Genomic DNA, 25,738 nt, shown 5'->3' with positions numbered 1-25,738 from the left:
GACACTAAATCGCTTAATTGGGGCAGGAGACAATCAGCCAAGTACAGTTGAGTGTCTGTTGGACACTGCAGTATGCTTAGAGCAACCAGCGGAGTCAGTTCTGCATGCTTGTGTTGTGTTATCCATTGGGCCGATGGACAGCGATTCAAAAGGAAGTGGTTTTGGATAATTTTGATAATGGGGATTGTGAAGATGAGGAAAGTGAGGATGACACAACTGAACCTGAGCTAGTGACTACACAGGACTGCAGGAAATTTGTTGTTGGACTATGGCATGACTTCATGCAGGAAGGCAATGAAGGTAGGCCGTTATTTGTCCTAGATGTCTGCAATCGTTTACAGTCAATCAAAACAATAGACCAGTGGTGCTTTCAATTAATTCCTCTATCGGTAACTATTATGAACGAATACACAGTTTTATAGTACTGTAGTAATATTAGTAGCGTTAGTAGTAGCCTGCTGAAGGGTCTCGGCCTGAAACATCATTTGTACTCTTTTCCATAGATGCTGCCTGTCTTGCTGAGTTCTTCCAGCATTTTGTTTATGTTGCTTGGATTACCAGCATCTGCAGATTTTCTCTTGTTTGTTGTTAGTAATGTTCTAATTTGTTGTGTATTTTACTTTATTGTGTAATTTGTTACTCAGTTAAATTGTAGTTTGTCTTTTTTTATCCCTTTTTAATTATTTCTGTGAAACTTTGGATAATTGGGGCAGCCACTTAATTTGGCCAAAATGTACTGGTCTCAATGTGTTCCTATTAACCAGAATCCACTGTATATGATTGTATAGGCCATAGTGCATTGGCAGTTGAGTGACACTTCGTGAGAATATTCAAACATTCTTGTAAGTGGTATATTTAAATGATGCAGTTAACAGATTTATTCCTAACAAAAGGGGTTGAATACCATTGCTTTGAATAGAAGTGTCGTTGATTCTATCCAATCTAGGCACAGGTAGGCAAATGCAATCAAATTACAGTGCGGTAGACTGGAATTGAGGAAGTAAGATGCTTCCTTTCAAACACTGTGGGAGTTATTTAGGTGGAGTGCTGGAGAGTAAGTGGTAGACTTTGTGTCATAAGGTTTTGCAACACAGGACATCCACCCAGCTTTTAATTACTCTCAAGTACAAATTGTGGAAGTTTAGTCCTTGGTTGGATTTGATTCAATTTTGGGCTTCTTTATCAGATGCCAAATTAGTGGAAGGTCTGCCTGAAGTAGAGTTCCTCAGCTTCTCTAGTCTCTTCCTGTCCCTTAATGTAATCTAGGGGAAACAGAGTAGAGGTTGCAGTTCAAATCACATTAGATAAGCCACAATGTTTTAGTGCAAGTTCCATTCACAGTCTATAATTTTAGTCCTGGCTGTAGCCAGTGTGCCTGATAATACTGTGCTAACTAAGAATATAAAAATTGTAGTTATTGCATTGGTTTGTAGTCTTCTTGCGGAGTTGTATTTTTTTCTCATTCTTTATGAGAGGGATCAGATATAAGCTACATATTTCAACCATGGCTGATTTACTAATTTTTTTGGTCCTGGAGCCGTGTTCCATTACAGGTGCTCTCTTTTTAATCTTGGTGCAAGGTTTCCCAGAGTAACACCGGAAAATCCGAAATAAAGTTGTGAGTCTTGGGAAAGGCGGTTAGTAGCTAGTCTGGCTTTGACAGCAGAGGTTTTATCACACATAGTATGTGATAATTGACAATTGTAATCTTAGAGTAAAACCAATTTTACTCCCAGATCGCTAAACACAATTTTAGTTTGGTTGTTCAGTCACAGCAGAGGGAAATATCAGTTTTAATTTATGACTTTTTTATGGAAGCAGTGTTGGTAAAGATTCATTAAGTTTTATTTGCATCTCTATTGTTACTTTAGTTCTAGAGTGATATTTTAGTACAGTATGCTGGATGCTTGGAAATATTGACTTTTCTATGAGATGTTAAAAATGATCCCTTCTGTTCTTACGGGGGCACCAAAGATCTCAAAACACTGATTCAAGGAAGAACAGGAGAAGTATTACCAGTGAAAAGTGGTATTCGTCAACATTAGTAAAGTCAATATCATTAAAGCAGGTTAGAAGCTGGATATCCTGTGATGAGTGAGTGTTGATACCTTCAAAGACTTCCCACCTTCTAAGGGCCCCAAATCCAGAGTGTGGTAGAATGCTCTCCATTTGCGCAGATGGGTGCATCTCCAAAAGCTCTCAAGAGGTTTGACAACATCCAGGAAATGTGATTGGTACTTTATTGATTATGCTAATGTCGAATGCATCATCTACAAAATGCATTGTAGTGACTTGGCTTTGCTACTCTGGCAGCTCTTCCCAAACTCATCACTTTTGCCTTCAGAAAAGACTAGGACAACATGTGCACTGGAAATTCATATCACACACGATGCTGATTATGAAATACATTTTGGTCCTACAGCAGTCTAAATCCTGGAGCTCTTTATCCAGGAATGCCTCCTTCAGAAAGCATGCAGCAGTTTCAGCAGTCAAGTCACCAAATGTATTTTTCATTTGAATATAGGGATTGGCAACGATTGCTGGTTTTGTCTCTGTGTCTTTGTTCTATATTAAAAAAATGAACAATAAAAGTAAGGTCAGATTGCCTGGTTATTATCAAACTGCTGTTTTGTGGATCCATGCGCAGGTAAAGTGACATAGTGGTTAAATTATGGGACTAGTGTCTTAAGGCCTGATTGTTTGATATGGACACCTGAGTTTGAAACTCACCTTGACAGCAGTGATTATCAGAAATATGACCATGAAGTAACAAGACCACCTACCAAAACCATCTGGTTCACCCGTCTCCCTAAGGAAATCTATCATCCATACCTGGTCAGGTTTGTATGCAACTCCCGACCATCCCAGTGGTTGCTTCTGAACCACCCTCTAAGTGGGTCACTGCGTTCAAAGGGCAGTTGCTAATAATTCCCATGTCCTGTGAAATATAAACAAAATAAATAGTAACTACATTTCCTACATTGCAATGATATTAAAAAAAATGTACATCTGGGCATTAGAATATCGACCCCAGACTTAGGAACAACAAGTTGGACACTGGAAAAGCTGAGCTGGACAGAGGAGTAAATTTGGACAAAGCAGAAACAGCATTTTGGGGATTGTTTAATTAAATTCCATTCACTAATTTATATTCAAAATGCTGGAGGGTTATTGCAGAATTCTTATATTTTATGTAACACCCTGGCCAAGGTTTCACTGCTAACATAGTGGTCTTCCTGTAGAAGCAGTGTTTGGGTTTTGGTTAGAGATAGTGGCTGCTTTGGAATGTGAGCTATCCAATTAGGGGAGTGGGTTTTTGTGTTGTGTGCCTGACACTGGTGTGAGTTGGGTCCTTTGTTCAGTGGGAGAGGAAGAGAAGATGCAGCAGAAAACCAGTCACAGGATTCGACCTGGTAGGGAACGGTGATTCGATGGAGCAAGGTGCCAGGGTCTGCTGAGGATCAGTGAATATGACTTTTTGAAGAGTTGAGCTCCAACTTGTGCACATTTGACTGTTTAATTATAATGGGCCCTTTTGTTTTTTTTTCTCTTCTTTACTAACCATTTAGTTAAGTTAAGATTCATCAACATAATTCATTTAATCGTATGCGGTGTGCTTGATGTCTGTTATTTCTTGGCACTGAATTGTAACAGGGTAGCAAATTACACAGCATCCACACAAACTGGGGTTTGGGGCGAGAGAGCCGTCTCAATCCCAGGGTTTGGCGAGACCTAGACTTGGGCAGCCAAGAAAACCAGCAGGGCAAACAGGAGGAAATCTGCAGATGCTGGAAATTCAAGCAACACACACAAAATGCTGGTGGAATGCAGCAGGCCAGGCAGCATCTAAAGGAAGAAGCACAGTCGACGTTTCAGGCTGAGACCCTTCATCAGGACTAACTGAAAGGAGAGATAGTAAGAGATTTGAAAGAGGGAGGGGGAGCGGGAAATCCGAAATGATAGGAGAAGACAGGAGGGGGAGGGGTGTAGCTAAGAGCTGGAAAGGTGATTGGCAAAAGGGATCCTGAGCTGGAGAAGGGAAAAGATCATGGGATGGGAGGCCTTGGGAGAAAGAAAGGGGGAGGGGAGCACCAGAGGGAGATGGAGAACAGGCAAAGAGTGATTGTGAGAGGGGCAGAGAGAGAGAAAAAAGCAGGGGGGAAGGGGGAGAATAAATAAATAAGGGATGGGGTAAGAAGGGGAGGAGGGGCATTAACGGAAGTTAGAGAAATCAATTTTCATGCCATTAGGTTGGAGATTACCCAGATGAAATATAAGGTGTTGTTCCTCCAACCTGGGTGTGGCTTCATCTTGACAGTAGAGGAGGCCATGGATATATCAGATCTAACTTCCGTTAATGCCCCTCCTCCCTTTCTTACCCCATGCCTTATTTATTTATTCCCCCCCACTTTTTTCTGCAGTCACCAGGTAAAATAAATTGGAAAAATCTTGCATCAAATTGCCAGTCTGTCTTGAAGTAGTAGTTTGTTTCTCAGTGGTGTTAGAGGTATACCATTAGGCTTTTGTGACCATGGATTTGGGTGGAAGACATGTTAAATTCTGGATTCTATTTAATGAGTATTTAATAAATTGTGGGTATTGGATTTGGATCAAACTGCATTCAGTTACAGAAACTATTCACATGCTAACAAACTCCTCATAAAATTAGCAGAGAAGTTCAAACAGCTCAATACAGCCTGGAATATATAATTTGACAAGCAGAACACATGAAAACATTGAGGAAAAAATATCTTTTATTCTGGTCACAATCGCAGCAATGAAAGACACCCTTTAGGCTATGAAGTCTACTTCAAATGCCAGCCATCCTTTTACACTAACTCTGCATTAATTTATCTATTTTTTATTTTCTCCAATTTATCATCAGCCCCCTTCTCCCCCCCACCCCTACTTCATAGATTCTATCATTCAGTTATACAATGGAGACAATTTACAGTGCTCAATTAACCTATCAATCCACAGGTCTTTTGAGAAGTAGGAGGCAACCCAAGCAGCTGGAGAAAACCCAAGAGGTCACAAGTGCAAGTTCCACGTGGACAGCACCCAATGTTAGAATTGAACTTGGGTTTCAGTTGCAGTGAGCTAGTGACTCCATTGGCAGTGCTGTGTTTGTCTGACACAGAGAATATTCTGATTTTATGAGGTTTTATGCCTAGAATTGGTTATTTAGGAGCGCACCAATTATTATTTTGGTCGAAAGTTTCCTATTTACAAGTTCAATAGAAGGACGGCCTTTTTGTTAGCATGCAGCAATTTTCCAATGGATACTTAAGTATGTTTGGAGCAAAGCAAATGTTCAAATATCAAGGGCACAAACAAAATGCTGATGAACTCAGCAGGCCAGGCAGCATCTATGAAAAAGAGTAAACTGTCAACATTTTGGGCCGAGACCTTTTTTCCCAGCTCCGGTGAAGGGTCTCAGCCTGAAACGTTGACTGTTTACTCTTTTTCATAGAAGCTGCCCCCAGCATTTTAGGTGTGTGTTGCTTGGATTTTCAGCCTCTGCAGATTTTCTCGTGTTTGTGGAAATATCAAAGGGTTTGGTTGAGAATTGGACAAGGATTAATTACTGGCAGTCAGTGGTTGTGGAGCCAGCCAATGTTCATAGATTGAGGGTCTGTGATCAGGATTCACTGGAAGTGGCCTTCCCAGACTGGTCATACGTCAGATGTAGGTGGGGAGTTATTTAAGTGAGTAGTGAACAGTGGAGTGGATGTGTCAACTGTCAATACTGACCACAGATAAGAGAAGGTTGTGCTTAAATGTTTTTTTTGGTGGAATGATACTATGGCATGGAAATACTACACTGACAATCAACACTGGCGCACCTCAAGGATGTGTACTTGTCCACTGCTCTACTCGCTCTATACCTATGACTGTGCAGCCAGGCATAGCTGAAATGTCATCTATAAATTTGTTGAAGATACCACCATCGCTGGCTGAATCTCAGATGGTGACAAGAGGGCATACAGGATAGAGATACACCAGCTGGTTGAGTGGTGTCGCAGCAACAACCTTGCACTCAGTGTCAGTAAGATCAAAGAGCTGATTGTGCTCTTTAGAAAGGGTAAGATGAGAGAACACAAACCAATCCTCATAGAGGGTTCAGAAGTAGAGAGAGAGTGAGCAATTTCAGGTTCCTGGGTGTCACTATCTCCGAGGATCTAACCTGGTCCCAACATATTGATGCAGCTATAAAGAAAACAAGACAGTTTGAGGAGATTTAGTTTGTCACCTAAAGCAGTCAAAGCTTCTGTAGATCTACTGTGGAGAGCGCTTTGACTGGCTTGATCTCTGTCTGCTATGGGGGGGGGGGGGGGGGGCTACTGTACAGAATTGAAGTAAGCTTCAGAGAGTTGTAAAATCAGTCAGCTCCAGCGTACAAGCCTGTAGTATCCATGACATCTTCAAGGAGCGGTGCCTCAGAAAGGCGGTGTCCACCTTATAATAAGAATTTTAAGAGTACTTGCCTGACACAAATTATCAGCACTAACTGGGATTTATTCATGAAGCTGCATAACAGAGGTTTATGAAAGCTGGTGAACACACTTGAATCATTTTCAGATTTCCCTAGCTCATCAGCAAATGTGTATCTGGAAATCATATAACTCTGGTTGATAAAGAACTTGATACTGATTATCATGCTTCCTTAGATGCTTTTAAGAGTTAATTTTAAGTACAAATAAATCAAAATCACTTGTACTGTAACATTTAACATAACTGATAGTGAGAACCAAAAAGCAGTTATTTTCCAATTGTTCTTTGATGTTTAAATAATTTTTCAGTTTCAAGTGGATAAAGTCAAATTATTTTGTAATGATGAACATATTTATTGTGAATGAAGCCAATCATTTAAATATTTCATAATAAACTTAAGTGATTTACATTTAATGGGCTTTTTCAGTTTGAGTCTCTGGATAATTTGTAATAGCGCTTAAAAATGTAAATTCTGTCAAACAGAATTGTGAAAAATTAGGTAGCATTGTGGTTAGTGCGACAGATTTTCAATTTGAGGCATCTGGGTTCGAATTCAATGTTGATATAATCTGTAAGGAACTTGTACATTCAACTCATGTAATGTGTGGGTTTTCTCTGGGTGCTCTGGTTTCCTCACACAGTCCAAAGACATCGCATTACTGTACCAGCAACCCGGGTCCAATTCCTATCACTACCTGCAAGGGATCTGTACGTTTTCCCCGTGAATGCATGGGTTTCCTCTGGGTGCTATGGTTTCCTCTCATATTCCAAACATGTACTGGTTGGTAGGTTAATAGGCCATTGTAAATTGTCCTGTGATTAGGCTAGGGTTAAATTGTGGGATTGCTGGGCAGCACAGCTATTCTGTACTGTATCTCAATTAAAAAATAATAAAATGATATAATCTCTTGCAGATTCTCAGTGAGCTTCTTTTAAAATCTTTTTGGTAACCTTTTATCTTTCATTTGAGAAAGTAGGTTATATCCCTAATCCATAAAAATAATAATCCCAGTAATTTGCTTGTGAAGTAAATGTTACCTGCTTAATGTTGTGCAGCATTAGGTTTTGAATAAGTACATTTTTCTTACTTTTTGTCTATGATTGACCATCATTGTGCACATGTATATTTAAAAATACAGCTATGAGAATTAATATTAGTGATTTAAGTGAAGTAATTTAGTTCTGAGTTACACTGTTCACAAAGTGCTTGATTTTGACAATAATTTATAGCTCTCATTTGAGTGTTTATTAGGCTTTCAAACAATGCCTCTTTGAATAATGTAAAGGATCTAGTAGTATAATTATAGGCCTACAATTATCATCTTGGTTGTGTTTGGAGAATGTCATGAACCCTCCTGCTCACATTCAGCATCACCCTGTACTAATTCAGTCTCTCACCAACCATATTCTGAAAATTCACCTACTGGACCTCACTGCCTTTAAGCTTTTGATTACTTGTGCATTCAGGAAGAAGGTATAGGAGCCTCAGGACCCACAGGAGCAGTTATTACCCCTCAACCATCGGGCTCTTGAACCAGAGAGGATAACTTCATTCAGCTTCACTCACCCCATCACTGAGCTGCTTCTACAACCTATGGACTCACTTTCAAGGACACTTCATATCATCTTCCCAATATTTTCTTTTGTATTTGCACAGTTAGTTGACTTTTGCACATTGGTTGTTGTCTATCCTATTGGGTGCAGTCTTTCATTGATTCAATAGTTCCATTTAATGTCAGAGAAATGTATGCCATATACATCCTGAAATTCTTGCTCTTCGCATTCATCCATGAAAACAGAAGAGTACTCCAAAGAATGAGTGACAATTAAAACATTATAACCCCAAAAAGCCCCCCCACTCCTTCCTCCACCCACCAAGCATGCAATACCAAAGCCCCCAAAAAGACCGTGATCTGCAGTACAACAAAAGCTAATCGTTCACCCGACAATTTGATGTACCACAGGCTCTCTCTCCCTAATAAAGGGAAAAAGAGATGTCCCCCTTTCACTGTGAGAGGGGAAACATAAAAAGACAACACACTGATTTGTGGTGTTAACAGTCTTATCATGCCACTTTTTTTTCCCTGAGTTCTCCACCTGGAAAATTGGCAACAAATTCCTCCCCCACCAACGAGAGAGAGAGAGAGAAAGAGAGAGAGAGAAAAGTTCACTGAGTGCAGAGCACTGACAGCTGATCCGCTGCTCCTGATGTTCCGTTTCTTCCGCGGCACTTCAGTCAGCAGCACCAGCTTAGAATCAGCCCATCTGCAGGGCCGCAAAGCATCAGAACCCTGAAGGCATGCTCATTGTTTGGGCCGCGTCCTTGGGATGTCGAAAAGCATCTGGTCTTGAGCCCCTGGCAATGGGTCATGCCACCGCAAAGAACCAAAGTCTGAGTGTAACTCCAGGTCGGCGTCTACAACAGAACCCCATCCACCATGAAAAGGAAAAAATGTTTCTTGGATTTGCAGTAGTTATTTGAGTCTCATTCCTGTCATTCCTGTCATATGAAAACAGTCTGACCATTTTCCTCTGATCTCCATTATTTTCACCCACAGAACTGGCACTCACTGGAATTTTTTTTTGTTTTCCACACCATCCCACAAGAAAATGATTCTCAGGTGGTATATGGTGTCATATATATAGTTTGATAATAAATTTACTTTGAAATTTAAGTTCCACTCCAAAGCTTTAAGCATAAGAACACAGACCGATATCCAGGCCAATGCTGAGTGTAATGCTAAATTTCAGAAGAACAGTTAAGTCAAAGCCTTGTCTGCTCTCAGACGTGCACAAATATTGCCAGATTCTCCATTAAAAATAGTTATCCACAGTATCACAGTCAATAGCTATCCCTTAGACAATTTGAAAAGAAATCAGGGCATTATCATATAGCTGTTTAGAGGACCTTTCTGTGACCAAATTCTGTGGCCAATTTACTAGATACACCAGAAACACGTGCTCAATAATGCAAATACTGTATCTAATCAGCCAATCATGTGGTAACTTAATGCACAAAAGCATGCAGACATAGTCAAAAGGTTCAGTTGTTTTTGTTTAGACCAAATAGCAGAATGGGGAAAAATGTAATCTAAGTGATTTTGTCTGTGGAATAACAGATGAGGTGGTTTGTGTATCTCAGAAACAGCTGATCTCCTGCAGTTTGCATGCATAAACTCTAGAGTTTACAGAGGATGGTGTGGAAAAAAAAATCCAGTGAGTGCCAGTTCTGTGGGTGAAAACGCCTTGAAAATAATGGAGATTAGAGGAAAATGGCCAGATTGTTTGCATATGACAGGAATGTGTCTGTAACTCAAATAAGGAAGCCTTACTCCAGTAGTCTGCAGAAGAACATCTTTGAATGCACAGCATATCAAACCTTGAAGTTGGGCTATAGCAGCACAAAACCACAAACATGCACTCAATGGCCACTTTATTGGGTAGAGGCCAATAGTGTGGCCACCAAGTACAGTAAGATGGAAATCTTGAAGCAGGATTCATTGAAGGTATCTCATTTGTTCCTCTGAGGCTTTTCTGTTATTTAACATGACAGTAGCTTATCCATTCAATACCATGTTCCTGCTTTCTCCCCATACTCTTTAATGAATTTTCCATCTCTAAATTTATCCATCTGCTTAAAAATATTCAGTAACTTTTCCTCTCCATTTGTTGATGGAAGCAACTTCCATAGTTTCACTTCTGAATGAAGAAATTTCTCCTTTTCTCAGTGCTAACTTTCTTGACCTGTATCATGAGATGCGGTTCCTCATTCCAGGCACCTCAACTAATGGAAACACTCTCCCTCAATAGCCCTTCCTAGCTATCTAAGAATTGTAAATTCCAATTAGTTCTTGCTCTTTTTGGCTGTAAAGACAAAAATCTAGTTAACTTCATCTCCTTATGATGTAATCCCATCATCCCAGGAATCATTTTGTGATCTTTTGCTGTACTGTCTATGGCAAGTATATATCCTTTCCGAGGTAACAAGACTAGTGCAACACACTGTACTTCCAAGTGTGATCAAATCATGGCTCTGTATAATTGTAAGCAAGATACAGAAGCCTGAAGGCACACATTCAGTGATTCAGGAACAGCTTCTTCCCCTCTGCCATCTGATTCCTGAGTGGACATTGAAGCTTTGGACACTACCTTACTTTTTTTAATATACAGTATTTCTGTTTTTGCACATTTTTAAAAATCTATTCAATTTACATAATTGATTTACTTGTTTATTCATTATAATGTTTTATTTATTATTTATTTTTTTCTCTCTGCTAGATTACGTATTGCATTGAACTGCTGCTGCTAAGTTAACAAATTTCACGTCATATGCCAGTGATAATAAACCTGATTCTGATTCTGATATCCTAGATCCTGTACTGATATTCAAGTGTATTTGTACATTAACACTTTTCTGTCTTTCTGCTACATTCTTCACTTGGTTGAGGTCACCCAGTAGCATCTTCACAGTTCCATAGCTTTTGAGATGACCTTTGGTTTACTCAATTCAGTTCATCTAAATGATTGTCATAACATGCCTTTTTTTCCTTTAAAGAACTGCAAAAAAAAATCTTATCTGTGAGCTCTGCCTCCTCAAACAATTTAGCAGTTTGTGGCAAATTTTCATCCTGCATTGGCATGAATATCGGTACATCAAATTCAGATCCATGATCCTAATTCAGCCTGCTTGATTTATCTAACATCTTGTTTATAATTATCAATGTCCAGGACTACTTATATTCTACTTGACTACCTCAACTTCCTGCTGTTCTGTTACCAGGCCACAACAGTCCCCTCCCCCTTTCTCCTCCTCAAGTTTTGACTTTTCAAACCCTTGAGTCCTTTTTATCACAGTTTCTGACTGTAAAGTTGAATTTGGCATAATCCTTGTTCACATCATCAGCTGTTCCATTTTGGCACAGTTTTACTCTTCCTTCTGAAGAGATGTTCCAGAACTTGCATTCCACTTCTGACTTTCCTCTGTGTTTAATACTTGCCACAACATCTGTGCACATTTCTCCCAAAAAAATCCTTGTAGAAGTGTTTTTCAGTCTGATTTCTATTCATTTCATAGTAGGTTAATTGAAACCTGGGTAATCTGGGTGCCACTGTATTGTAGCAGTTAGTACGACACTGTGAAAGCTTGGGGTTTGGAATTCAATTCCAATGCCATTTCTAAGGTATTTGTACCTCCTCCCCGTGAACGTCTGGGTTTCCTCTGGGTACTCCAGTGTCCTCCCTCATTCCAAAGATGTACCGGCTGGAAGATTAACTGATCATTATAAATTGTCCTGTGATTAGGCTAGGGTTAAGTAGGTGGATTGATGGGTAGTACAGCTTGTTAGGTCTGTATCTCCAAATAAAAATAAAACAAAATAAAATAAAGCCAAACACAAAGTGCTGAAGATACAGGCCTGAAACGTCAACTGTACTTTTTTCCATAGATACTGCTTGGCTTGCTGGGTTCCTCCAACATTTTGTTTGTGTTGCTTGGATTTCCAGCATCTGCAGATTTTCTCTGTTTTAAATCAGAACCCTTTTAGATTACTCACAAAACACACGTATCACACTGAAAAGGGTTGTTAACATTTTTTAGCTGGATTAACTGATAATCAGTTTTCTGTCAGAACCTCAAATTTCAAAGTACATTCATTATCAAAGTAATGTATGCAGTATACAACTCTGAAATTTGTCTTCCCACAGACAGTCATGAAAGCAAGAACCATGGAACCAATCCATTCAAAGGAAAACACCAAATGTTAAACCCCCCCCATGTGCAAAAAGCAATGCAAATGGCAACCAAAAAAAAGGATTGAAATCACAGAATATAAAACACAAAAGGCATATTTCAATACAGTTCAGTTCTGAAATATGCTTTTTTATATTGCGTTTTTGATTGTTTTTATTGCCTTCATTCAAACTTGTAGATAGTAGTTAATGAGTTGCTTGCAGTAAACACACAAAACAGTTGTGGCTACACATGCTTTCAAAATTCAGTTAAATTATCTTTGGTAACTGAAGTGATAACTTTGGAGTAAATGCTCATGCACAAGTCAAATAGTTGATTCTAGCATCTCATGAACTCTAATAAAATAACTGAAGTTAAATGGATTTGTCGTACAATTCTTAGCATTAAGCAAGAGTGTGTGGTTCTTGGAGGCCAAATGTCTCAGCTTTGGGACATTGGCATATGAAACGTATGAGTTCCTACAGCAATATTTTAGGCTCAAATATCTTCAACTGCCTCCTTTTGGTGATGTCTCTCCAGCATTATGTCAGAAATGGGGCTGTGTTGATGATTTCAGTACTTCATTTCATTCACAGTTTTTCATTTGCATAAGGTCAGAGTTTGAACTGATGATCTGTGCCACCCAAATGACAAGTGGTACATCCTGGGACTCTTCATTGACTAAAATCCAAATTAGGCCACCTGCATAAATGCTCTTACCACATTCCAGCTAAAAACTTGACATTCTACAAAGTGTAGTTCACTTCTTGATTCTCCTCTGTTGGATACAAGGCAAGTCAGGCAGGATGGGAAATCTTTCACTTTCTTATATGGGTACATCTACTCCAACAACCAAAACCTGTCAGACCAATAAAAAGGCAATCTAGTTGTAAATTACTATATCCACCTAAAGAATTACTTGCTAGTCTAATGTTATTGTAATGTGTACGCTTTATGAAATGAGCTGCAGCAATCACTGTGACACATCAACATGGCAGAAGTTTCTCTTCGTTGTTAAAATCTTGGATCCAAATGAACTGCAGATGTTCCAAGAGAAGATTCCCCAAAGCAAACAAAAAACTCTTTTGTTGACCATGTTGTAAGAAATAATCTAAAATCTGTGCCTTTCCAATTAGGATTATGAAAATGTATATTATTGTAATACAGTGTGTTCTTAATATTTTCTTTTGACTTTTTGCTTGTTTCAATGGAAAGTAGTAATCGGGATTTATTTTATCACGTTTATGTATTGACTCTGGTGTAATAGTGAGAGCATCCTTAGAGGTTATATTTCTCTGAATCTGCACACCAAAGTTCTCTGAGTTTAATTTAATGTTGATTTGCATAACTGTTAATCCTCATTACAGTGGATTGTAACATTGGGAGGTTCTGACAGGTTTGTCTTAGAATAGACTGTGATATAAAAAGTGTGTGTCAGATTTCAAATTGGAGGAAATTGGGTTGGGTTATACTACCTATTCAGAGAAATGGTAATAGTCTGATCTCATTCATCTCCAGTAGTTGTAGTTTCTTGAAGTTTGTATGTTAATATTCTCTCATTAATGAGCTATCACCTCTAAAGTATTTCAGCTACTTTGGTGTACATGGTTTGTTTTCCCCTTTCATTCACAATAGTCTTTGATTTGAGGAAAGCTGGATATCTCTACTGACATGAAATTTTTGACTCATTTTGGCCAAGGTTAATTTTGTATTCCGTATTTAGTAAACCCAGTAATGAAACAGCTCAAGGCTTTATGTTACATTGTTCACAAAAGCTTTGCAGCAAAAAAAGTTTTGGTTTTGTATACAATATTTGATGGAAATACTTCTGTTAAGGGAACTAGGTTGGAGTGGAAAACCATTTTAATTTATGAGAACAAAATTATGGGCCCTTGGATATACTTAAAAACAATTACTTCACCGAGAATTTTTTGATGACAATGAATGCAAAATCTCATTTTAACTTATTGGTAACTTTGAGATATGATTATATAATACTGTATCTATTATAGTAATATAGGAATTGTGTTTGATTGTCAAGTGAAGGGCCCTGGACTTGAGGCATTGGCTCTTTTTCTATAGATGCTGCCTAGCATGCTGAGTGATTCTAGCATTTTCTATTTTTATTTAAGATCTTTTCTTAATTACTCTACTTGTTTGTTTCTGTCGTTCCGTCTCACTCAATTCTCCTATCTTAGTTGTCATTTCGGTCACACTCTTTACTAAGAAATTGTCTACTCCACCATAAGCAGTAAATATTTTTTTACACTTTCTAGTTTCTTTAACAGTTTAAAGCACTTGTAAGCATTTTAAAGCTTTAAACCTGTTTAAGCATACAGGGTGGACTGATAGTGAGATTAAAATGCTTATTATTTTGTGATAAACTAATTTTCATCAAGATTTATTAAATTTCATGGAGCTACGCTTTGGGATAGTGATTATTCACCACGGATTTTTCTGTGTGGTGATACACATATGCATTTGGCCAGAATCTTGGGGTGGGGAATAAAAAACATTGCTTATCAAATGGGCTATTTTGTTTTTAGTTTGCACTGATTTTGTCCATTTTACCCTTAATAGAAATCAATCCTGAAATTTTGGAATATTAAAGTGAATTTAATATTGCAGCTTGGCATTACTGATTAAAAAAACAAATTAACCAAGAAGTGATCGTATTTTTCATGAATTGAGTAGCAAAGTTATTGAAAAGTAATTTTATTTTATCTGAAGAAGAATGTTTTTATTATCCACACACTTAGAAATGATGCTGGTGCTGGTCCAACACTTCAGAATGTGCATGCGTTTCCTGTTAAGTTGGGAAGAGAATTTTATTCTTTGCTGCACTTTTACATTATCTGCAAAACAGTGATCCTTTCAGAAATCAGGAAATGGAATGAACAGGAAGTAGATGCCAGCACTCAATCTATGTTCCAGTATGAATGGAAAATCTGAGAAATGGCCAGATTAGAGGCAGGGTGAGGGAAAGAAACATTGCTGACTATGTTCTTTTATGATTTATATTAGCTGCAAACATGACAATGTTTATACTTTAATTCAATTATTTAAGAAATGTGAAATTCCTACCTATTATAGATATTGTAATAGTGTTGGCAAATTTCAGAAAATCTTACTTTTCACATTTTTTACAATTTGGTGATGTTTCTTATTTTGTACAATGCTTGATTTGTGGACATTTCACAATTTATTTTTACATCTCCTTTAGCAGGATTAATAGGTCAATAATGTTTGCTTAAAATTAGAGTGTTGATGTTATAGATCTTTTAGATCTGAGAAAACTAAAATATATAGTTTAAGCAATCTATGTACATGTAATGAATATTGCCATTTTGCACAAATCTAGTTTTTGGCTAAATGGCTATTTTGCATCACAGTACTTCAAGATCTACTGTGCCACATTGTATCAACAATGATACAGGGCAGAATGAAGCCTTTTAACCCCCTGTAGTTTACTAGTTCCATCCCATAGCCCTGCATATTCTTTCCTTATGGATACTCATTCAGATCCTTTTCAAAGAAAGCAATCAAATGTGTCTGCTACTATCTCTGGAATCACCACATGTTGTGTCGAAAAGTTATTCCATGTATTATTTGTGCATTTTGGTGAATCGCTATCATTAGCTGTCCCGATCCTTGACACTTCTGCCAAAGGGGACAAAATCTCTCTATCTACTCTCTTTGTATCCTTCATGGATTTAAGTTTTTCTATCAAATACTTTTAGGGGATTTTAAGGACATTTATGAAGAGTAAAATGGAATTAGTGTAGGATTAATGTACTTGGGAATTGGCACTCCCTCTGCAACATGGCACCGATAAGTGGCGACTCTTTGCGAGCAGCTCTGGTGGAAATCATCAAATATTCAACTGAAATCCACAGTCCCAGCCGTGGAGACTTCAGTGAGCAACAGTGTTTTAAGACGTTTAAAAAATTTATTGATGCTCAAAGTTGTCAGATCCTGAATGGCAAACTCAGGTCATGAGTGCAATTCATCTTTACGAAAATGGATGTGGGGGTGGTGTGCTGGGCTACAGGTACGATTGAAATGCAGAGGCCTTAGACCTCCCCTTCCCCCCCCGCCACTACTCTTGACTGTCCTGGTAGTGAATGTACAGTCATTCATAAATAAAATTGACCTCAGAGCAAGATTGCAGTACCAGAGGAACATCAGGCACTGTTGTGCACTTTGCTTTATGGAAACACGACTCACACCCACCATTTTGGACAAAGGACTGCGTCCAACTGACATTACCATTCTCAGTAAAGACAGGCCAGCTCAGTCTTTTAAAGATAGCGGAGGGGAAGTATGTTTCATGATTAATTCATTGTGGTACACAAATGTAGTGGTTCTGGCTCAATCCTGCCCACCTGGCCTGGAACATCTAGGGGTCAAGTGTTGTCCATTTTATCTGCTGAGGGAGTTTTCTGCCATTATCCTGGTAGCAGTGTACATTGTACCTGAGGCCAACATCAGGCAGCCTCTTGAGGAGCTGAGTGCTGTGATAGATAGTCATGAAATAGTGCACCCAAATGCCTTCCCTTTCATTGTGGGGGCTCTCAACCAGGCCAGTTTGAAGAAGTCCGAACAACTACCACCAACATATCACCTGTGAAACCAGAGGAGCTAACACACTTAATCACGTATACCATCAAGAATGCTTACTGTGTTATCCATGCCACACTTTGGAATGTCCAATCACTTGGCTATACTTCTACCCACAGGCTAAGATCCCAGCACCAGTTGTGAGGACCAAGAAGGTATGGTCAAGAGAGGCAGAAGAGCACTTACAAGACTGCTTCGAGTTGGTGGACTGGACAATGTTCAAGGATTCATCTTTGAAATGGAGCATATACAATACATTGTCACCGACCTCATCAGGACCGTCAAGAACATATTGGTCATACCCAAAACAAAAGCCACGGTTGAGCCAGGAGAACCATAGTCTTCTGAAGGCTACATCTGTGATATTCAAGACCAGTGATCCAGAACTATAAAAGAAGTACAGGTACTACCTATGGAAGGCTATTTTAAGAATGAAAATTCAACTCCAATTCAGTTTAGAGATGGAATTGGATATATTTCAGGTTCGGCAGAGTTAGCAGGCCATTACTTCCTACAGAATGAAACCTAATATTATGAGTGGCTGTGATGCTGAATTCCCAGCTGAACTTGATGCCTTTTATGCATGTTTTGAAATGCTGCAGCTGGTGACCCTGTGAGCTCTGTCTTGGAGGCCAATGTCAGAACATCATTCAAGAGCGTGAACCCTAATGGTGTACCTGGTAGGGCTCTGAAATCCTGTGCCAACCATCTGGTGGGAGTATTCAAGAACAATTTCAATTTTTGACTGCTGCTGTCGAAGGTTCCCACCTGCTTCAAAAGGGCAACAATCATACTAGTGCCCAAGAAGAGCAGGGTGAGTTGTCTCAATTACTATCAACCAGTGGCGCTCACATCTACTGTGATGAAGTGCTTAAAGTGCTTTGAATGGTGGGCCATGGCTAGAATCCCTGCCTAAACAAGGACCTGGACCCACTGCAATTTGCATATTGTCACAATAGGTTCACAGTAAATACAGTCCACTGTTGGTCCGACCAATCAGCCTCCATGCTGCAGGACTGCTTCAATGATGTCAATTGGAATGTCTTCCATGATGAGGATGTCTCCAAGTTCATGGATGGAGGTACGTGCTTCATCTGGAAGTGCATCGACGATGTTGTCCCCCAGAAGTCAGTCAGGGTCTTTCTGAACCAGAAACCCTGGATCAGTAGTTCCATGTGAGCAGCACTAGTAGCGCAACATTGAGCTTACATCACTGGCGATCAACTGGAGCTCAAGAAAAGCAGCTATGATATGCACCAACGTTGCGGCCTCTCCCCCAGATCAGCTCAATCACTTTTATGTTCAGTTCGACATCGCTAACTCTTAGCCTCCAAGGAAACCCACCGCTACAACCTGCAACCTGGTCATCTCTGAGGCTGAGGTACACAGATGTTTCCAATGAGTGGACAGTCGCAAGACTGTGGGACCGGACGGCATCCCAGGGTGAGTACTCAGGATGTGCAAAGCACAACTGGCAGGTGTGTTTACTGACATTTTTAATCTCTCCCTCTCCCAATGTAGAGTGCGCTCCTGCTTCAGATGATCTACCATTGTCCCTGTACCAGAAAAGTCCAAGGTAACATGCCTGAACGACTGGCATCCTGTCACACTCACCTCAATAATGCAAATGCATTGAGAAGCTGGTCGAGGATTACATCTGCAGCTTCTTACCACCCAAACTGAACCCCGTACAATTTGTCTACTGAAGACAACCGATCAACAGATGACGCAATAGCCACTGCTCTACATACCATCCTTACACTTCTGCAGAAGAAGGATGCTTACGTGAGAATGCTGTTCTTGGATTACAGTTCAGTTTTCAACACCATGGTTCCATCCAGGCTCGACAAGAAGTTCAGAGACCTTGGCTTTGACCCTGTGCTGTACAGCTGGATCCTGGACTTCCTGTCAGATCGCCAGTAGATTGTAAGAGTGGGCTTTCTCACCTCCAGCCCTCTGACTCTCAGTACAGGAATACCGATGACTGTATTGCCACCCACAGCTGTAATTTGCTAATTAAATTTGCGGATGACACTACATTGATTGGCCTTACCTCCAACAATAATGAGCTGGCCTTCAGGGAAGAAGTCATCTCTCTGACAGTGGTGTCAAGAAAATAACCTCTCCCTCAATTTCACCAAAACAAAGGAGCTGGTTGTGGATTACAGGAGGAAAGGAAACGGGCTAAACCCCTATTGACATCAATGGATCTGGGGTTGAGAGGGTAAACAGTTTTAAGTTCCTGGACATCCACATCACCGAGGACCTCACGTGGTCTGTACACACCAGCTGTGTGGTGAAAAAGACATAACAGCACCTCTTTCACCTCTGACGGTTGAGGAAGTTTGGTATGGGCCCCCAAATCCTAATTTCTACAGGGGCATAATTGAACGCATCCTGACTGACTGCCTGGTATGGGAGCTGTACCTTTCTTAATCTCAGGGCTCTGCAGAGAGTGGTGCAAACAGCCCAGCGTATCTGTAGTTGTGAACTACCCATGATTCAGGACGTTTACAAGGACAGGTGTGTAAAAAGGGCTCATAGGATCATTGGGGACCCGAGTCATCCTAACCACAATCTATTTTAGCTGCTACCATCTGGAAAACGGTACCGCAGCATAAAAGCCAGGACCAATAAGCTCTGGGACAACTTCTTCTACCAGGCCATCAGACTGATGAACTCACACTGATTTAAGTGTACTCTATACCACATTGACTGTTCTATTTATAATAAATTGCTATGATTGCACATTGTACATTTAGATAGAGATGTAACATAAAGATTTTTACTCCTCATGTATGTGAAGGATGTAAGAAATAAAGTCAATTTAATTCAATTCAATCTCACTGATATTCCACTTGGCCTTGGTTCACCAGAACAATAGTAATACCCACGTCAGACTACTAGTTATTGATTACAGCTCAGCGTTCAACAGCGTCATACACTCAGTACAAGTGAACAACCTCCAAAACCTAGCCCTCTGTACCTCTCTCTGCAACTGCATCCTTGACTTTCTTACCAGTAGACCACAGTTTGCGTGGATTGCAAATAATACCTCTTCCTTGCTGACAATCAACACTGACGCACCTCAAGGGTGTGTGCTTTACCCACTGCTCTACTCTCTATACCCATGACTGGCACACCTCAAATACCATCTGTAAATTTGCCGATGACACAGTTATTGGCAAAGTTTCAGATGGTGATGAAGAGATGTGCAGGAGCGAGATAGATCATCTGGTTGAGTGGTGTCGCAACAACGATCTTGTACTTAACGTCACTAACACCAAGGAATTGATTGTGGACTTCAACAAGGGAAGTTGGAAGAACACATACCAGTTCTCATTGAGAGATTAGTAGTGGAAAGGGTGAGCAGTTTCAAGTTCCTGGGAGTGAACCTGGGCCCAATTTTTTTTTGATGCAATTAGAAAGAATGCACAACAGCAGTTATGTTTCATTAAGATTTTGAGGAGACTCGGTATGTCACGAAAGACACTTACAAATTTCTACAGGTGTCCTGTGGAGAGCATTCTAACTGGTTGCTTCACTCTCTGATATGGAGAGGTCACTGCACAGGACTGGACAAACCTGCAGAAAGTTGAGAACTCAGCCAGCTGCATCATGTGCACTAGCGTTCCCAGCATCGAGGACCCCTTCAAAAGATGGTGGCACAAAAAGGTGGCATCCGTCATTCAGGAACTCATCATCCAGGACATGCCCTCTTCTTCCTGTTGCCATCAAGGAGCAGGTGCAGGAGCTTCCACAGAGAACAGACACGCATTTCAGGAACAGCTTCTTCCCCTCTGCCATCAGATTTCTGAATGGATCATGAATGCATGAATACTACCTTGCTATCCCCCCTTTTTTTTGTACTATTTATTTATTCATTTTTTTATATATACACTACGATGATAATTTATATATTTTTATTATTATGTATTGCTATATACTGCTGCTGCAAGACAATAAATTTCGCGACATACAGTAGTGATATTAAACCTGATCTGATTCTGATTTTGCTTCTGATTCTGATTGGGTGCTTGATGATTGGCACAGTCTTGTTTCTATTTAGCATGATTCTAAGTCTTTTGATGCAACTACGTTGAGTAGGAGGTTCCATTGATTTGTACTTGGCAATAGTGAAAGAATGGCAATGTACTTCTGTGGCAGGATGGTGCATGATTTAATCGAGCTTCTGTCGATGATACTGTTCCACTCTTCCTTCTTTACATAAGAATCGGTAGTGGCAGTATTAGGCACCAAACCCACTGAGCCTGTACCTGCAACGCCTGGCAGTCAATTTTCAATTCACAAATTTTATTTTAAAAATTAAATATTCTTTTTACTGTACATGAATTTTTAATTCCAATATCTATTAATTAACTTTTCCTATCTAAATCTATCTGAGTATCTAAATTAACAGGAAAATAGTGTGATTTGTAAAGCATTCTAAGGCCCCTATGGACATAATCTAAGTAAAATGATGCTGAGATGATAGAAGTGTTTGACCTAAAACAACTTTAGGCTGGGAAAGTTTTGGGCCCAGTACCTGCTAGCCCAAATAAATTCAAGACTGATCAAAATTGGAAGAGATATTGATTGGGTAATATGGAATGTGTACATTTGCTTTATAGAGGCAGATTTTTATTAAATACAAGGAAGTAAAGTAAATATTAAGAAGATACAGCAATTTTAATAGTCTCTTGATTATGCCAATCACATGGTGCTTTTGACCCCTTCTCTCCATATGACGTAATCTCCCAGTGGAAACCTTGAAATCAAATCTGAATTATGTCAGATTGTTGGTTGAAGGTCTGTATATGCTTGTGGTCATGTTTTCTCTGCTGCCACACTGGTCAAGGCTGCCGGGGTGGGGGGAGGTCCACTGCTGGTGTCTTTACCTTCAGCACCAACAGTTGCAGATCCAATCCTATTACGGTCAAAGTCAATTTATTTTCAGACTACTGTATGTCACCATCTACTACCTTGTGATTAATTTTCCTGCTGGACTCCGCAGGAAAATAAATAAATGTAATAGAATTTATGAAAAACTATACGCAAGCAAAGACTTCCAAAGAATCAATGTGCAAAAGAAGACAAATTGTGCATTTATTATTAAATGAATAATACTGAGAATGTGGGTTGTAGAGTCTTTGAAAGTGAGTTTGTAGGTTGTGGAATCAGTTTAGAGTTGCAGTTAACGAAGTTATAATGCTGGTTGAGGAGCCTGATGGTTGTAGGGTTATAACTGTTCCTGGACCTGATGGTATGGGACTTAAAAACTCGTGTACCTCCCGCCTAACGTTCCATGAGCGAAGAAAATAATTTTTAAAAAACGCTGATGCTGAAAATCTTCAGCCTTAAACACGAACTTTGTTTTTCTTTCCATAGATGTTGCTTGACTGCTGAGTTTTTCTAGCATTTTGATTTTGTTTCAGATTTCCAGTATTCTGCAGTTGCTATTTGATTTTCATTTATGGTTGAATGTGCTGTCTCTTCTGTTCCAGGAATGCCGAACTTTGAGATCTCCTCTATGTTTTAGTCAGATTTCAACTGTCTCTTTTGTTTCAAAGAAGGTTGTTCAACCTGAAATGTTAAATCTGAATTTCTTTTCATGGATGTTATGTGATTTGCTGAGTGTTTTTGGTATTTGTTGTTGTTTTTGATCCATGAGCATTGTTATGACCTTGGTTTTCTGAATTACATCAGTTAAAATAAGTAACGATTAACTAAATACTTTATTAATAACACATTTTGTGGTAAATTTTATGGTAAACAATCACCACAAGCAATAGAGAAGTGAACGAAGGCAAGTCTGAGTTGAGGGTCAAAGTGTGCAGGTGCGAGGCAGAGCCAAGGCATATTCGAGCAAAGTCACGGCGAGGTCGAGGCATATTTGAGACAAAGTTGGGGCGAGCGGAATAAAAGCAGATTCAGAGCCCAACCACCTAAATTGAGAGCAAGGTTTGATCAATCTAAGTGTCAGTTTGATTTGGAAAAGACAGGTACAGGCCGAAACATGGGGGGGGGGGGGAGGGGGGGAAGTCCGGGTCCAAAGCATATTGATATAACAGGGCCTGGGTCCTAGAACGAGGAACGACCCATTGTTTGGACAATTTAAACACTGGGCCAGATGGATTGAAAAGGCAATGTATTGAGACCAGAGGTGAGGGTCAGCCCAGTTCTACCTGCAGCTCCATGAAGTTTACTTGGCTCTGCACTGAACTATGCCTGAGGCAGTGGCCTACTCTGGCTGCTCAGGGCCTCGGGACTGTGGACTCACTTTAATTCTGAATGCTATTCACTTACTTTTATTGTTTGTACAATTTGATTTTTGTTCTCTGCTCATTGGGGTGTTTAATGATCTTTTTTATGGGTTCTTTTGGGCTTCTTTGTTTTGTAGCTGCCTAAAAGGAAACACATCTCAAGGTTGCATAAAGTATCCATACATAGAAACACAGAAAACCTACATCACAATACAGGCCCTTCAGCCCACAAAGTTGTGCCAAACATGTCCCTACCTTAGAAATTACTAGGCTTTACTCATAGCCCTCTATTTTTCTAAGTTCCATGTACCTATCCAAAAGTCTCTTAAAAGACCCTATCGTATCTGCCTCCACCACCGTTGCCGGCAGCCCATTCCATGCACTCACCACTCTCTGAGTAGAAAAAGTTTACCCCTGACATCTCCTCTGTACCTACTCCCCAGCACCTGAAACCTGTGTCCTCTTTTGTGAACCACTTCAGCCCTGGGAAAAAGCCTCTGACTATCCACACGATCAATGCCTCTTATCATCTTATACACCTCTATCAGGTCACCTCTCATCCTCTGTTGCTCCAAGGAGAAAAGGCCAAGTTCACTCAATCTATTCTCATAAGGCATGCTCCCCAATCCAGGCAACATCCTTGTAAGTCTCCTCTGCACCCTTTCTATGGCTTCCACATCCTTCCTGTAGTGAGGCGACCAGAACTGAGCACAGTACTCCAAGTGGGCTCTGACCAGGGTCCTATATAGCTGCAACATTACCTCCCGGCTCCTAAATTCAATTCCACGATTGATGAAGGCCAGTACACCGTACACCTTCTTAACCATAGAGTCAACCTGCGCAGCTGCTTTGAGCGTCCTATGGACTCTGACCACAAGATCCCTCTGACCCTCCACACTGCCAAGAGTATTACCATTAAACTATATTCTGCCATCATATTTGAGCTACCAAAATAAACCACTTCACACTTATCTGGGTTGAACTCCACGTGTCACTTCTCAGCCCAGTTCTGCATCCCATCAATATCCCGCTGTAACCTCTGACAGCCCTATACACTATCCACAACACCTCCAACCCTTGTGTCATCAGCAAACTTACAAACCCATCCCTCCACTTCCTCATCCAGGTCATTTATAAAAATCACGAAGAGTAAGGGTCCCAGTACAGATCCCTGAGACGCTCCACTGGTGACCGACCTCCATGTAGAATATGACCCGTCTGCAAACACTCTTTGCCTTCTGTGGGCAAGCCAGTTCTGGATCCACAAAGCAATGTCCCCTTGGATCCCGTGCCTCCTTACATTCTCAATAAACCTTGCACGGGGTACCAATCAAATGCCTTGCTGAAATCCATATACACTACATCTACTGCTCTTCCTTCTTCAACGTGTTTAGTCACATCCTCAAAAAGTTCAATCAGGCTCATAAGGCATGACTTGCCCTTGACAAAGCCATGCTGACTTTTCCTAATCATATTATACCTCTCCAAATGTTCATAAATCCTACCTGTCAGGATCTTCTCTATTAATTTACCAACCACTGAGGTAAGACTCACTGGTCTATAATTTCCTGGGCTATCTCTACTCCCTTTCTTGAATAAAGGTGTCCGCAACCCTCCAATCCTCCGGAACCTTTCCTGTCCCCATTGATAATGCAAAGATCATCGCCAGAGGCTCAGCAATCTCCTTCCTCGCCTCCTACAGTAGCCTGGGGTACGCCTCATCTGGTCCTGGCGACTTATTGAACTTGATGCTTTCCAAAAGTTCCAGCACATCCTCTTTCTTAATATCTACATGCTCAAGCTTTTCAGTCTGCTGCAAGTCATCACTACAATCACCAAGATCCTTTTCCATAGCGAATACCTAAGTGAAGTATTCATTAAGTACCTCTGCTGTTTCCACCGGTTCCATACACACTCCCCCACTTTGATATTAAATGTACTTTGAACTTTGATTAAGCACTGGTTGCCTGATAGACCCCTTGTTGTATATATCAAGACGTACAAAAAAGCTGGATGAACTCAGCAGGTCGGGCAGCATCCGTTGAAAGGAGCGGTCAACGTTTCGGGTCGAGACCCTTTCGACCTGAACCGTTGACTGCTCCTTTCAACGGACGCTGCCCGACCTGCTGAGTTCATCCAGCTTTTTTGTACGTCTTGATTTGACCACAGCATCTGCAGTGTACTTTATTTTTACCTTGTTGTATATATATATCTGTGAGTTTTCTGTGCTTTCAGACTAAGAAGCTTATTGGCTGTCCATAAAATCATGAATAATTAATATTGAGAGATACTCAGCTCATTGTGTCATTGTCCCTGTATAGTGAATCCTTAGTTAAATAGAGGGAGCTTTGGTGCATTGCATGCGAGAGCATTGCTGGACGTGAAAGATGTCGCCTGTTAAGGTAGTTAAGTGGTAATTTGTTTCCTGCTTATTCACTAGAGATCCAGACCACTGTATCTTTGACTTGCTGGGTTATTTAGAGCTGCAGTGATAGGAAATATTCTATTGTTAGCCATGGCCCTCCATGTGACATAGTTAAGACTGTTTTGCTAGTAATTAACATTGTACCAGTGCAAACAGTACTGCATTACTTTGTCTATCTTAATTAATTCAATAATAAAAGTTGCCATA

The 25,738-nt window shown here is 40.1% G+C and overlaps 1 protein-coding gene across 1 annotated transcript in view; it reads left to right on the top strand.

Moving 5' to 3' along the window:
- Positions 1-25,738, top strand: part of gmds (GDP-mannose 4,6-dehydratase) — a 635,450-nt gene that overhangs the window by 70,666 nt on the left and 539,046 nt on the right. The window lies entirely within an intron of this gene.

Source organism: Hemitrygon akajei, chromosome 20 (assembly GCF_048418815.1).
Source record: "Hemitrygon akajei chromosome 20, sHemAka1.3, whole genome shotgun sequence".
NCBI classification, from domain to species: Eukaryota; Metazoa; Chordata; class Chondrichthyes; order Myliobatiformes; family Dasyatidae; genus Hemitrygon; species Hemitrygon akajei.
This window is presented reverse-complemented; position numbering and strand designations above follow the sequence as displayed.